Source organism: Lycium barbarum, chromosome 11 (genome assembly GCF_019175385.1).
Source record: "Lycium barbarum isolate Lr01 chromosome 11, ASM1917538v2, whole genome shotgun sequence".
In the NCBI taxonomy this organism is placed as follows: Eukaryota; Viridiplantae; Streptophyta; class Magnoliopsida; order Solanales; family Solanaceae; genus Lycium; species Lycium barbarum.
The window spans coordinates 94,674,625-94,687,967 of NC_083347.1; positions in this window are offsets into that span (position 1 = coordinate 94,674,625).

Here is a 13,343-nt window from a genome sequence, read left to right on the forward strand (position 1 = left end):
TAGAAGCCAGTGTACCCTCCTTCAGGTGAATGGGACTGGAGGGGGAGATTTGTGGGGTCCAGTCCCCTATCCCATATTTTAAGGAAGGAAGATTTTTCTTCCTTTGACAAAATCACATTGGTAGCAATTGTGGAATTGGCCAACAAGCCAATTCTTTTGTTCACATAGTCGTGATGTAAGCGCTTACCTCATCATAGTCGTGATGTAAGCGCTTACCTCATCCTAGGAAATTCATTCCTATAAATAGGCAGCTTATGGTTCATTTGTGATATACCAAAAAATCTCAGACAATACATCTGAGTGAGAGCAAAGTGAGGTATTCCATAGACTGTAAGAAAATAGTCTGTGAAGAAAAATAGAGTGTGAGTGATATTGTAGTGAGGTGGGAAAATCAAAAGAGTGTTATTTCTTTTGAGGGTGTAGTGGTCTTAGGAGTATTTGTACTCGTTACTACACAGTGTAAAATTCCTTACTATAGTGATATCAGCTGCTCCTCTTGGCCGTGGTTTTTCCCTTATTCAGAAGCGTTTCCACGTAAAATCTTGGTGTCATTATTGCTGCATTTTATTCTTGCTGATTTAACCATAATTTAGTGTTCCGCGTTTATCACTAATACCGTGAATATTATTTTTGCGGGTCTATTTTATTCCCAACAAAGCCAACAACATGTAAGAATCTACGCTTAGGGTTTGGTTTTAAAACAAATTATGCAGGAATTGTAATATAGAATTAGTAATACATGAATTATAATAGTAGATTATTTTTTATCTGACGTCTGATTTATTGTATACAAAATTGGGCATACAGTGTATAACTTAAACTCGTGTTTGATTTAAAATTGTACAAGAGTTTGAAGAGACATATAAGGGTAGTTTTGGCATTTTGATTGCTCTATATCAATGTAAAACTTAATCATGGTATTATCATACCACATTGATCTTGGTATAAAATAGTATGCAAATTGATTTATAAACTCATATGAGGAGTAGTTATGCATGATTCCAAGGAGAAATCAAACATTGGATAAAATAGCATCAAAGTTTATACTATGATTATTTCACTAAATCCATTAAACCAGACAAGCTAGAAGAGCCTAAACGGGTAACCTGTTGAAACCGCTAAAATTGGACTAAAAATGTAAAATTTTAAATATAGGTATAACTTTAACTCTAAAGAAAATTTAATAACCCTATCAATTATTGATAGTTTAATTTCATACATGGTACGATAACTCGACCCCTTATTTTGAATTTTTGAGTTTAAATCATGTTTTGACTCTTTGTATAAGTTGTTATTAATATTTTGACGTGTTGCTATGGTTTAGATTCGAATTGGAGGGGCTCAGGGTGGTTCCACGCTAGCACTTAAAAACCAACAATTGAAAAGCTAGTGCATAACTCTGGTGCCTGAAATCACGAGGGGGGCGACCGGGACCCCGACGAAAGGAGTTGACCAGTAAGCCAGAGTTTTGTGTTTTGTGATTACAAGGAAGTGACTATGAACACGGAGGTCAAATAAGTTGACCTATCATGATGTTGAAAAAATATTGTTTAATATCCAAAATGTTATAAAATAAAACTATGAAGTAAATACACAGAAGAAATATGTAGAGAGAATATGTAGAGAGATATCAGATTATATTACTTCTGCTCTTTCAGCATTGCATCTGTGCATCCTATTTATAGGAGCAACAGGACATGGGATATTTTGAGATATTTTGGGATATTTTGGGATATTTATAACTTAATGGATATCCACTACTTGGGATATTTATAACACTCCCCCTTGGATGTCCATTAATAGATGATGTATCTCGTTAAAACCTTATTAAAAAAAAAACCTGTGGGAAAAAGTCCTAATGAAGGAAAAAGAGTGCACATATCTAGAAATACGCTTTGAGAGCTGTCTCATTAAAAACCTTACCAAGAAAACCCAATGGGACAAAACTTGGTTAAGGAAAAAAGAGTACAACGCGTATTTCACTCCCCCTGACGAAGACCAAGATTCAGATGTCGGAGTCTTCGCATTCCAATCTTGAATATCATCTTCTCAAGAGTTGAAGTTGGCAAAGATTTAGTGAACAAATCTGCAGGATTGTCACTTGAACGGATTTGTTGCACATCAATATCACCATTCTTCTGGAGATCATGTGTGAAAAATAACTTTGGTGAAATGTGCTTTGTTCTATCTCCTTTTATGAAACCTCCTTTTAATTGAGCTATGCATGCAGCATTATCTTCATATAATAATGTGGGTATTTTTGTATCACACTTCAAGCCACATCTTTCTCTGATGAAATGTATCACTGATCTCAACCACACACATTCTCTACTTGCTTCATGAATAGCGATTATCTCAGCATGATTTGAAGAAGTAGCAACAATGGAATGCTTGGTCGATCGCCATGATATAGCAGTACCTCCGCATGTAAACAGATAGCCCGTTTGAGATAGAGCTTTATGTGGATCAGATAAATAACCTGCATCTGCATAACCAACAAGATCTGTACTACCTTTGTTAGTATAAAACAGACCCATATCGCTAGTTCCCTTCAGATATCGCAATATATGCTTAATCCCGTTCCAATGCCTCCGTGTAGGAGAAGAGCTATATCTTGCTAGCAAATTATCAGAAAATGCTATGTCAGGTCTTGTAGCATTAGCAAGATACATAAGTGCACCTATTGCACTAAGATATGGTACTTCAGGACCAAGTAGCTCTTCGTTTTCTTCCTGAGGTCGGAACGGATCTTTGCTCACTTCAAGTGAGCGAACAACCATAGGAGTACTTAAAGGATGCGCATTGTCCATGTAAAACCGATTTAAAACTTTCTCAGTATAGGTAGATTGATGTATAAAGATCCCTTTTGCGAAATGTTCAATTTGCAGACCAAGACAGAGTTTTGTCTTTCCGAGATCTTTCATCTCAAATTCTTTCTTCAAATATTCAATCGCCTTTTGGAGCTCTTCTGGAGTTCCAATGAGGTTTATGTCATCAACATAAACAACAAGTATAATGAACCCTGATTTTGTTTTCTTAATAAAAACACATGGACAAATGGCATCATTTATATATCCTTCATTTATCAAGTACTCACTTAGGCGATTATACCACATACGCCCTGATTGTTTTAAACCATATAATGATCTTTGTAATCTGATTGAATGCATTTCCCGAGACTTTAAACCAAATGCTTTAGTCATTTTATATCCTTCAAGAATTTTCATATAAATTTCATCAAGTAAGCCACATAGGCCGTGACAGCATCCATCAGTATAAATAATGTGACATCTTCTGTTGTTTGGATTGCTGGCCCAATAAACATTACGTTTACCAAGATGGATCATTTTACTTGGTAATTATTCTACGTCAACATGCTTTAAGAGACGTAGAAATCAAATCCTCACAACCTTATACAATATTGCGCGCTATATTGTATATTGTCGACAAGATATCATGTTGTATCGGTTCGCAATTCGACATAACTTACTCAGATCTTATCACTTCATTATTTTCAGGTACCTGAACCTCCCATAAGGCTTATGAAGTGTTATGTCGTAGCTCTTCAAGAGCACATTGCCTCCTTATTATGATCATTTGCTCCTCCCTTTTTCAAGGATTATTATATTTGGAACCGATTGGTCTACCATGCTCCATGCACGCTGTAGACTTTGTCCTTCAGGGACATTAAGATCATTTTGCAGATGAAATATGAAATAGTTGGGTCAGCAAATGCTTCCAGCATTTGACTTGAATTATCTGAGGATCATACTGATGATAATTTACAACATATTTCTTAGCTGCTTATTCTCTCCCCCTTATTTTAGTGACATATGTCCCCATTTTCTTTGGAAAAATCCATCTATGTGCATCATGGTATATCCATTAATCATGTACCGCACATCAAATGCTAAAAGATGGAAATATCTAGTTCCTAACCCTGAACCAAATATGAGGGGAGAATTTATCAAAATTTATTGATCTGAAGCATACAAGTGTTGTTGTATGCAATATATCATATCTCAGACCAACATCTGAAACTCTGTTCTCATAAGCAATGGTTTAGCTGTATTATAGAGGCATCCAATGCCAAACCAACTTAGATATAAACCGGCATTATCAAGATGATTGTCTTGATTACATATTCTGAAAATTGTGCTTCCAACTCAATTATTTTGAGCAAGCAACTTTGTAAATGTCAAACTGCCAGTTGACAATAAACATACATGTGACTGTCTTAAATAGATGCATCTATTTAAGACATCACATTGCAGGTGAAGGGGCCCACATTCACCTTTTATATTTTTCAGAATTTTGGGGATTCAGTCCCAACATTAGCTGGTGTAATCAACTTATCATGAGAACAAGCAACACAAACAAATTCTTGAAGAATCTTCTAGTTCTTCAATATGTTTTTTAATACTCAATTAGCACATCAGATTTAAATCAGGACGATCAAAATTGTCTTGTCAACTGATAAAATTATCTGTACCCGTAAACTTCAAGTTACTATGACGAGTACTATTTCTTTTAATAAACTTCTGGTTTACTATTGCATGAAATTTTATGTCAAAACTTCTGGTTTATTGTGACATGCGATCTCATCATGCTCGGGTAACGCTTTACACACGTGACCCTACCCGTAATAAGTTGGAGATATTCAATCTTCCAATCATCTGTAGTCTCAATATGATGACCATTTTTCTCGCTAGTAAACTTCAGGTTTACTATAATTTATTTTTCGATCGAAATAATTATGATTTGAGATGAATGGTACTATCATATATAAGCTCTTCGAGAGACATCAATTTGTTCACCATAATCATATATTATTTGGACACTGCTAGTGTCATGATACTTGTAAATAAATAATTAGCTCTTCTGGAGCCTTTGATCATTAATTTCTATTACCAAATATTTCTTAAATACTTCTGGTACCATTAAAGCAAATTTCGACACTACTGGTGTCACGAAATAAACATTGAATTCTAAACTTCAATATTTCAAACATCTCCTTCAGGGAGATTCATCATTAACTGAGTATTTTGTATCTAAGCTCAAACACATAATAATCAAATCCTTCATAAAGAAATATATTAATTGTTATTTCCTTCAAGGAAATCAATAACAACTAACCATAATGTATTAATGTGGTTATAGGAGAAAGCATTCTACTCTACTTCCTTTTGCCTTAGAAATATGTTTCGACGTACGACAGGTACATGTAGCAATGTCTGAATTTCATACCACCAGAATATAACATCTACATTCCTTGTATTTTATCCCTCCAGGAGATAAGTTGTGGTATTTGTTCATTCACTTCGGGGAATGAAACCTGATTATTTAAATGTGCTTGAAATACGACGCTCATCAATAGCTCGTTATTTTGCTCAAACACAAGAAAACATTGCTTCAGAGTATTTCTCAGATATTTTGGTAATTCTTTCTGCTTCAGGAGTAAAGTTTCACAGTTTTACTGCTTCGGGAGTAAAGTTTCAAGTTTACCACTTCGGGAATAAAGTTTCAAGTTTTACCACTTCGGGAATAAAACATATAATATTCAGAATATTTCTTCTCAATTATTCTACCTCTTCTGGAGATGGATCATGATATTTTCATAATCAAATGCATGTTTATATTTATAGGCTTTACTACATATTATCACATTCACTTCAGGGAATGGATCTATATTTATAACATTTATCAAAAGTTTTAATTCTTCAGGAATAAAACATAATTATCTGAACGCGCCTTAAGCATATCAAATTGTGATAGCTTATAGCCTCTTTTATGATATTGCTACTTCAGGAGCAAATCGAGGCATACATATAATGTGGAGAATTTTTCTCTAACACATCTTCAATCATAAACACAATAAGCCCGTAAAAATATTACCACTTCTGGTGTTCACGGATATAAACTCATTTAATCAATTCATATTTGCGAACTAACCTTCCAGTAGAATATTGGCATAAGGCCTTCAACAACTTTGGTTTCAAGATATTTTGGCAAAAAGAGGCCGAAGTGCTATATTCCATAGTAATATTTAAAAAAAGAAAGGTCATGTTTCTTACTACGTTGATGGTGAGCTTCTCCCAAAAATCAGTTTAAAATTTTCATAGTTGTTAAAGTCAACAACAATCAACCATCAAAACAAAGATAGAAAAATACTTGGAAAATGTTACCTGAACTGTTTAGACTAAATAAGTACTACAAGTCCTTTACTTTATCTCCAGGAGGCAACGACTTGTACTCAGTGTAATTCCAAGAATTGCACCTTCGAGATTTTCAAAGTATTTGCTCAAGATGGCCGAGGCTCGTGCTGATAACGTGTTATAAAATAAAACTATGAAGTAAATACACAGAAGAAATATGTAGAGAGAATATGTAGAGAGATATCAGATTATATTACTTCTGCTCTTTCAGCATTGCATCTGTGCATCCTATTTATAGGAGCAACAGAACATGGGATATTTTGAGATATTTTGGGATATTTTGGGATATTTATAACTTAATAGATATCCACTACTTGGGATATTTATAACACAAAAAGAATTATTATGTCTGACAACTATAATTGTATGACAATTGATTCCACTCCTTGAATAGCTATTTATTGGCCATTATTCCTAATTCATTTCTAACATTGCTTTTGGATTAGTAACAAACCTTTGACTCACTATTTACTTTTGTAACCAACCTTTTGATTATCCTTTAATCCTCTTAACGTTTACATTTCTCCCATTTAAGACAATGAATTGTGATTGTCTTAATTATCAGAACGTTGGCTGAAATCTTCCTCCTAGGCCTATAAATATTGGATAGTACTTTCTTTTGAAACAAATCTGAAGTGAAAAACATTCTTCTTTTTCTTATTTTCTTTTGCTGGATTTTATAATATTATTTAATCTTTGTTAGATTCTGACTCCTAGTTTTGTACTAGAAGAGTTTGTTGAATCCTAGGGGGATAAACCTACGCCGGGTGAAATATTCTTAAAGACAGTGTCTTAATTGAAGAATTCGCTATAGTGTTCGTGATCGAGTATTTTTCGTAAGATTTCTAACAATCTTAAGAATATTTCTCATTCTATTCTTACGGAAAATTGAAAGAGAATAACTCAGTTCAATATGTCTAAATACCGCGTAAATAACCTTTAAGAATTCTAAACGTTGTTGCTTTTGCTGTGTCTGGTTATGCTTCAACTGAAGGCTGAAATCGTAAATATTTCAATCCTTTGCCTGGGAATATTTATGAAACTGATTTTCCTGAGAAAGGAATCTGTGTTTTTCTCAAAGAAGTGTACGAGTATATGCTTATGAGCCTTATCGAAAATGCTACAATTGGTAAACACATCATGGAGCCGTGACTTAGTAATTGTTCCTATCATTGGAGGTAATTTCGTACAGTTTCTGTTTCAATGTCAGTTGAGCTCCAGCCATAAGGTATGTCTACCTATTAATGTATCTACTAATTTTAATATTGAGAACATGGTTATATGCATTAAATCCATAGCAAATAATAGAATCTTCTAGGGAAAGATCAATTGTGTTGAGTGTGGCAACTAAGCCATCATAGCCCTTAATGCAGAAGAAGAGTCAAGGAAATGAAATCCCGCTAAGTAAAATAAATTTGATTAAGTGGATGATATAATTATTGTGGTCATTTCTCGATCTATCTTGTGGCTAATGTGAGATATTGAGTGTTAGATGACTTTGGTGCTACTAAGCATAGTTGCGCTAACATATTATTGTGTTCTACACTCAAATTGAAGAAGAATAATAGTTTATTTATGTTGGTGATTCTAGAACTACTCAAGTTCTTGGAATGAAACAGTTCTTAGAATCACATATGAAAAAAATTAGTGTTAACTGAGGTTATGGGTGTCAAGTGGGCCGGGCCGGGCCATTTTAACGTGGGCCACAAGGGGCCGGGTCGTAAGTTAAGGGGCCGGGCTTGAAGAGGGAAAGGGTGTCCGACCCAGCCCACCTCGGATAGGGGCTAATCGGGCCCGTTAGTGGGTCGGGCCGGATTTTAGTTAGTAGGTCGGGCCGGGTTTTAGTTAGTGGGCCGAGCCGAATTTTAATTATTTTTTTAAAAAATTTTAATACTAAAATTTATTAAGTTTGATACTTTAAAATCTAGTTGTTGTCAACTTTATTTTAACCATCAAGTTCCTTAAATTATACTTTGGTCGTATTTTCAATCTATAAATACCATTCATTCCTCTCCATATTATCTCTCAATTCCCTACTTTCCTCTTTCTCTAAATTTCCTACTCATCTAAATGGGAACTAAATGGGAACAATGCACATGAGTTTTGATACTAAATCAAAGTTCTTAATTTAATTATCTCATCTGATCCTAAGTCATAATGTCATGTGCAGATTGTCACACCTCCATCATTGGCGGAGACATTTCAATACGCTAAAAAATATTTAATTATTATTATATATAAAATATTTGAAACTAATAAGATTTTATTAATATATTATTATTATTATTATTATTATTATATATATATATATATAACTAATAGTTTATATTATTATATACTGTATAACCTATTGAAATATTTTTGAACTTGTGTAAGCCAACAACAAGATAGTAACTTAAAAAGGGTATTTGATTTATTTCACGCTTCAGCAATTTCAGAGGCTTGTCATTTCACTGATTTTGTCAGCCTCTTATAATGTCTTGTTGCTTTTGGGCACTGATCAATGTTTGTCCCTCCTTGCAGAAATTTATCTTGGAGTTGCTGCTTGTGTAGGATTAGTTTTACACAATTACATTTATAGTTCTATTTTGACTGCGTACAGATTATTATTCTTGTAAATAAAATTATAACACAAATTTGAAAAGAAATTCAAAGGCTCAGTGAGCCTTTAGTTTTATTAATCGATAATTGCAAAGTCGAATTTAAACTTTAAAGCTTACAAACTAAATTTACTTTTCTTTGATTTCGTAAACTTAAACTAGAAAAAGAAAATTCAATTTGACAACTCTTCAAATTTAAATCTACATATTTTCCACCATTTTATTCAATTCTTCCATATTAACATTAGGAGGAATTGACTCAAAATTTTCATAATCGACATCTCCATACATTGGAGATGTTTTTTATACCGATGGATCTCTAAGTGACATTATATCTTCAAGTTGATGGTCTTCTCTTGGATCTTGTTCTCTTCCTTGATTTCTTCGCTCTGATCTAATCCAATCTCTGAAACATACTAGAACATTCATTGCGTTGCTGCCCAATGAGTGTCGGTTGTCTCCGAGCTGCTGCTTTCCTTGGCTAAATGCACTTTCTGATGCAACAGTTGACATTGAAACATTTAGCACATCTCTAGCCATTGTTGAAAGAACGGGAAATTGTCTTCTATTGTTCCTCTACCAATCCAGTGCATTAACTCCATCTTCGAAAGGCTCCAATGGTTGTCTCAAAAAAAATTGAAGCTCATCAAAGTTTGTATTACTTTGTTGAGGTGCTATTTGAGACCAAATAGATAATCTAGGAACACCCATGATAGGCACACTTTGTGCCTGTCTTTTAGAAGATGAAGTTTCGTTAGAAGGACTACATGGGATAGAAGTCGGTGTAACATTATCAAGTAATGTAGAATAATGGTTATATAATTGTTGTGCGTAATCATTTGCATCACACATAGCCTTAAGAAGGGATGGTTCCTCAGTAGTTTTAATATCTAAAGAAGTATATATAATACGGGTCAATTCTGACATATTAATATATTTAATACACGGATTTAATATAGCACCAACTAAGTAAATAGGAGGAATAGGAAAGAAATACTTTTTGAATTTAATTATCATTGTAGTAACAACATCTGTGTAACCTTCTTTAAACTTATATTCTTTAAGCAAATAAGAGATATCAGCTAGATAAGCTAAAATGTTACAAACAGTAGGATAATAAGCACCGGAAAATTCCAGAGTAGCGAAATAAAAAAATTCTAAAAAATCTACAACATCCTTAATTTTGATCCAATCAAAATCACTTAACATTAACTCGGGATATCCAATAGCAAATTGGTTAAAAGTTGCAGTTATAGGAACTTTATATTCAACATAAGTTTTTAAGAAATCATAAGTAGAATTCCACCTAGTGTCTATTTCTTCAGGCATAAATCTTGGTCTAAGCTTATTTTGCCTGCATTTATTTTTAAATTCAGCAAGTCGCTTCCTATTATTATTTCCTTGAATAAAACCAACTGTGTGTCTAATTTTCTCAATCACAGGATCAAAGAAAGAAAGACCATCTTGAACAATTAAATTGTAAATATGACAAGCACACCGGACATGAAATATTTCAGGTAAAGGTGGAGACAACTCAGATTTTAAACTGTCGATAGCAGATGTGTTGTTAGAAGCATTATCAAAGGCCATACATAAAACTTTGCTTGTAAGACCATAATATTTTGCAATGACAGTGACAGTATCAGATATGAATTGTGCAGTATGTCTACGGTCTTCGTCATATTGAAAAGCTAAAATACGTTTTTGCATATTAAAATTATCATCTATCCAATGACAAGTAACTGTTAAATAATCATTTCTATTAACAGCACGACCAAGATCCGAGGTGAGAGAAACTCTACAAGGGAGATATGTCAATAAATAACGTAGATAAAATAGATATTGTCCATGAAGTCTAAAAATATCAGATCTACAAGTAGTTCTAGGAATACCGCTAAACATAGGATTATAATTTTTTTGTATATAATGAATAAAAGCATCAGAAGAAGCAAAGGTGAAAGGAAAACAACCCACAACTATCATTTTCGCTAATTCTTCACTATCCTTCATTTTATTATATGATCCACTTAATTTACCGGTCTTTACGTTCAGTGTTGTTTGGGTTAATCACCCGGTGGTACCCTGAGCTTCTTGTTACACCTCGGAAAATTTTCCGTTGGTACGCAAAAGAATGAGATTGTGATGAATATGAGTGCATGATGTCCATGAGCAAGAAATGATGTTTGATGGCCTTAGGCGAGATTTCTAAAGTATCCGATGTGAGACGAGGAAGTTGGCTAAGTTAAGATGAGATACAAGGTGAGCAATGCATGTGCATGGACGGGGGTGATTAAAATGAGAAGTCTAAGAAATATGGGAAGTTGCAGAATTGCAACTGCCCAGTGGTCGTAAATTGCAAAATACGGACCGTAAATTGCTATACGGTTTCTAAACTGGCAGTCGTAAACTGCCATGCAAGGCTTCAACTTTCTGCCAGCCGAGGAAATGATTAAATATGACCTGGTGGACGGACCGTAAAGTGATTTACGGCCCGTAAACCATGGTCGTAAATCACCATGCATGCAGCCTTAAGTTTTTGGTTCTGCTTAAGCTTAAAGACGACCGCGAGGGACGGTTCGTAAACCGAAATACGGACCGTAAACCTCCATGGACGACCACTGTTCACCCAGCACAAAATTTTTCAATTCATTAAATATGAGGATCAAGACTTGTCTTATTTCATTTCCACATTACACCACTTCTCTCTAGAATCATCTCTCTACATTTATTTCATAAGTTTTCAAGGATTATAAGTCCCCAACAACATAAATAAGTGAATCAAGTGTAAGCAAGCCATTAAATACCATTCAAGTCAAGAAATGCAAATGGAGAAAAATAAGGGTTTTGCTCAAAGTGGAGTATTATTAACCAAAGCTTGTTCCTACAACTTCTAAGGTAAGATTCATGATTTTTACATGATGTTTAAGGTATTGGAGAATTAAAATACTTGGATTGTAGAAAATGTGGTCAGCTAGGTCATGAATGGTGAATAGTGACATTTTGAGGAATAGTTTGAATTGAATCATGAATGTTGTTGTGTTGTGATAGGAATGCATTATAAATGGTACTAAGATCATGAACTAGACACTTTAGACGAATGGACGAAGTTGGATGTTATGACCATGAATATGGGAGAATTAGAAGCAAATTGAGAAATCTAGATAATGTGGATGATGTGAATGACTAATGGCCATTGTTATGATATTAATGAAGGTATATGCGCTAGCATTGGAAGGAAACGTGCAAGTGTAGAATAGTCCGACGAAAAGGTATGTAAGGCTAACCCTTCTTTCATAAGGCATGATTCTTGGCCAAGCTTCTAATTCCTCTATATGAGTATGTTGTATTCAAGAGATTGACACTCCGAGCTCATAAGCTCACCCTCCTTAACATGTACTACGATTGAACTACGCCCCTCATATGACGAGTAAGCCTAAGATATGGATGTAGCAATAATGACGAAGATAGTGATGACGATAATAATAATAATGAGGCCAAAGGTGCCTACGAGCTACTATACTTATATGTGTCTATGAAGGGCTATAATGATACCCCGAGCTTATAACGTCGGGTAGGATATATGTATATGATTATGTATAAAGTATGTATACGATTACGTAACGCGCGCACACCTCTGCAGATGGTACGGATAACCCTGAAGCCTTGGTAGGGCCAGGTAGAAATAACATTGAGCCTTGGTTGGCTAAGTACATATGAAACACCGAACCTTATGGTCGGGCACGCTATGTATGTATATAAGTGTATGGATATGTATATTATATGAATATGAATGTGAAAAGACTATGTATACGAATACGAATAAGGACATGTATGCGAATATGAGCCCGAGTAGGGTACGAGCACTATTATGAAATACGCATGAGAAATGGAAAGTTCCTATGAAAGGCAGGTAAGTGCCATGATGATGATATTACCGTCTTCCCTCCTGTGCCACTTCATATATTGTCTATGATGCTTCTATACTGATGTTAATTACGCTTTACATACTCAGTACATTCTTCGTACTGACGTCCTTTTGTTTGTGGACGCTGCATCATGCCCGCAGGTGCATAAGGAGACAGACTTGATCCATAGCTGCCTATTTGGAGATCACATAGAGAGCTCCATTTCCTTCGAAGTCATATCTTTTGGGTACTCATTCTTTTGTGTATATAATTATGGGCATAGCGGGGTCCTGTCCCGCTAATGTGATATGTTATACTCTTAGAGGCTCGTAGATATGTGTGTGTGTGGGTAGATGTGTTTGGCCTTATTGGCCTATGTTTTTTATATCATTTTGTCGGCCACGTGGGCCCATGTACATTGATGTGGCATAAATGCCTACGATGATATAAATGGGTTGTTGTCCAAATGGGACTAGTTGATGAATGAATGGAAATGCATGTATAATTATGTGGCTCACCTAGATGTAAGTATAAGAGTAAGCTAAGAGGGTGCTCGGGTGGGTTAGCACCGGGTGCTCGTCGCGGCCCCGAGTCGGGTCGTGACAAAGTGGTATCAGAGCAGT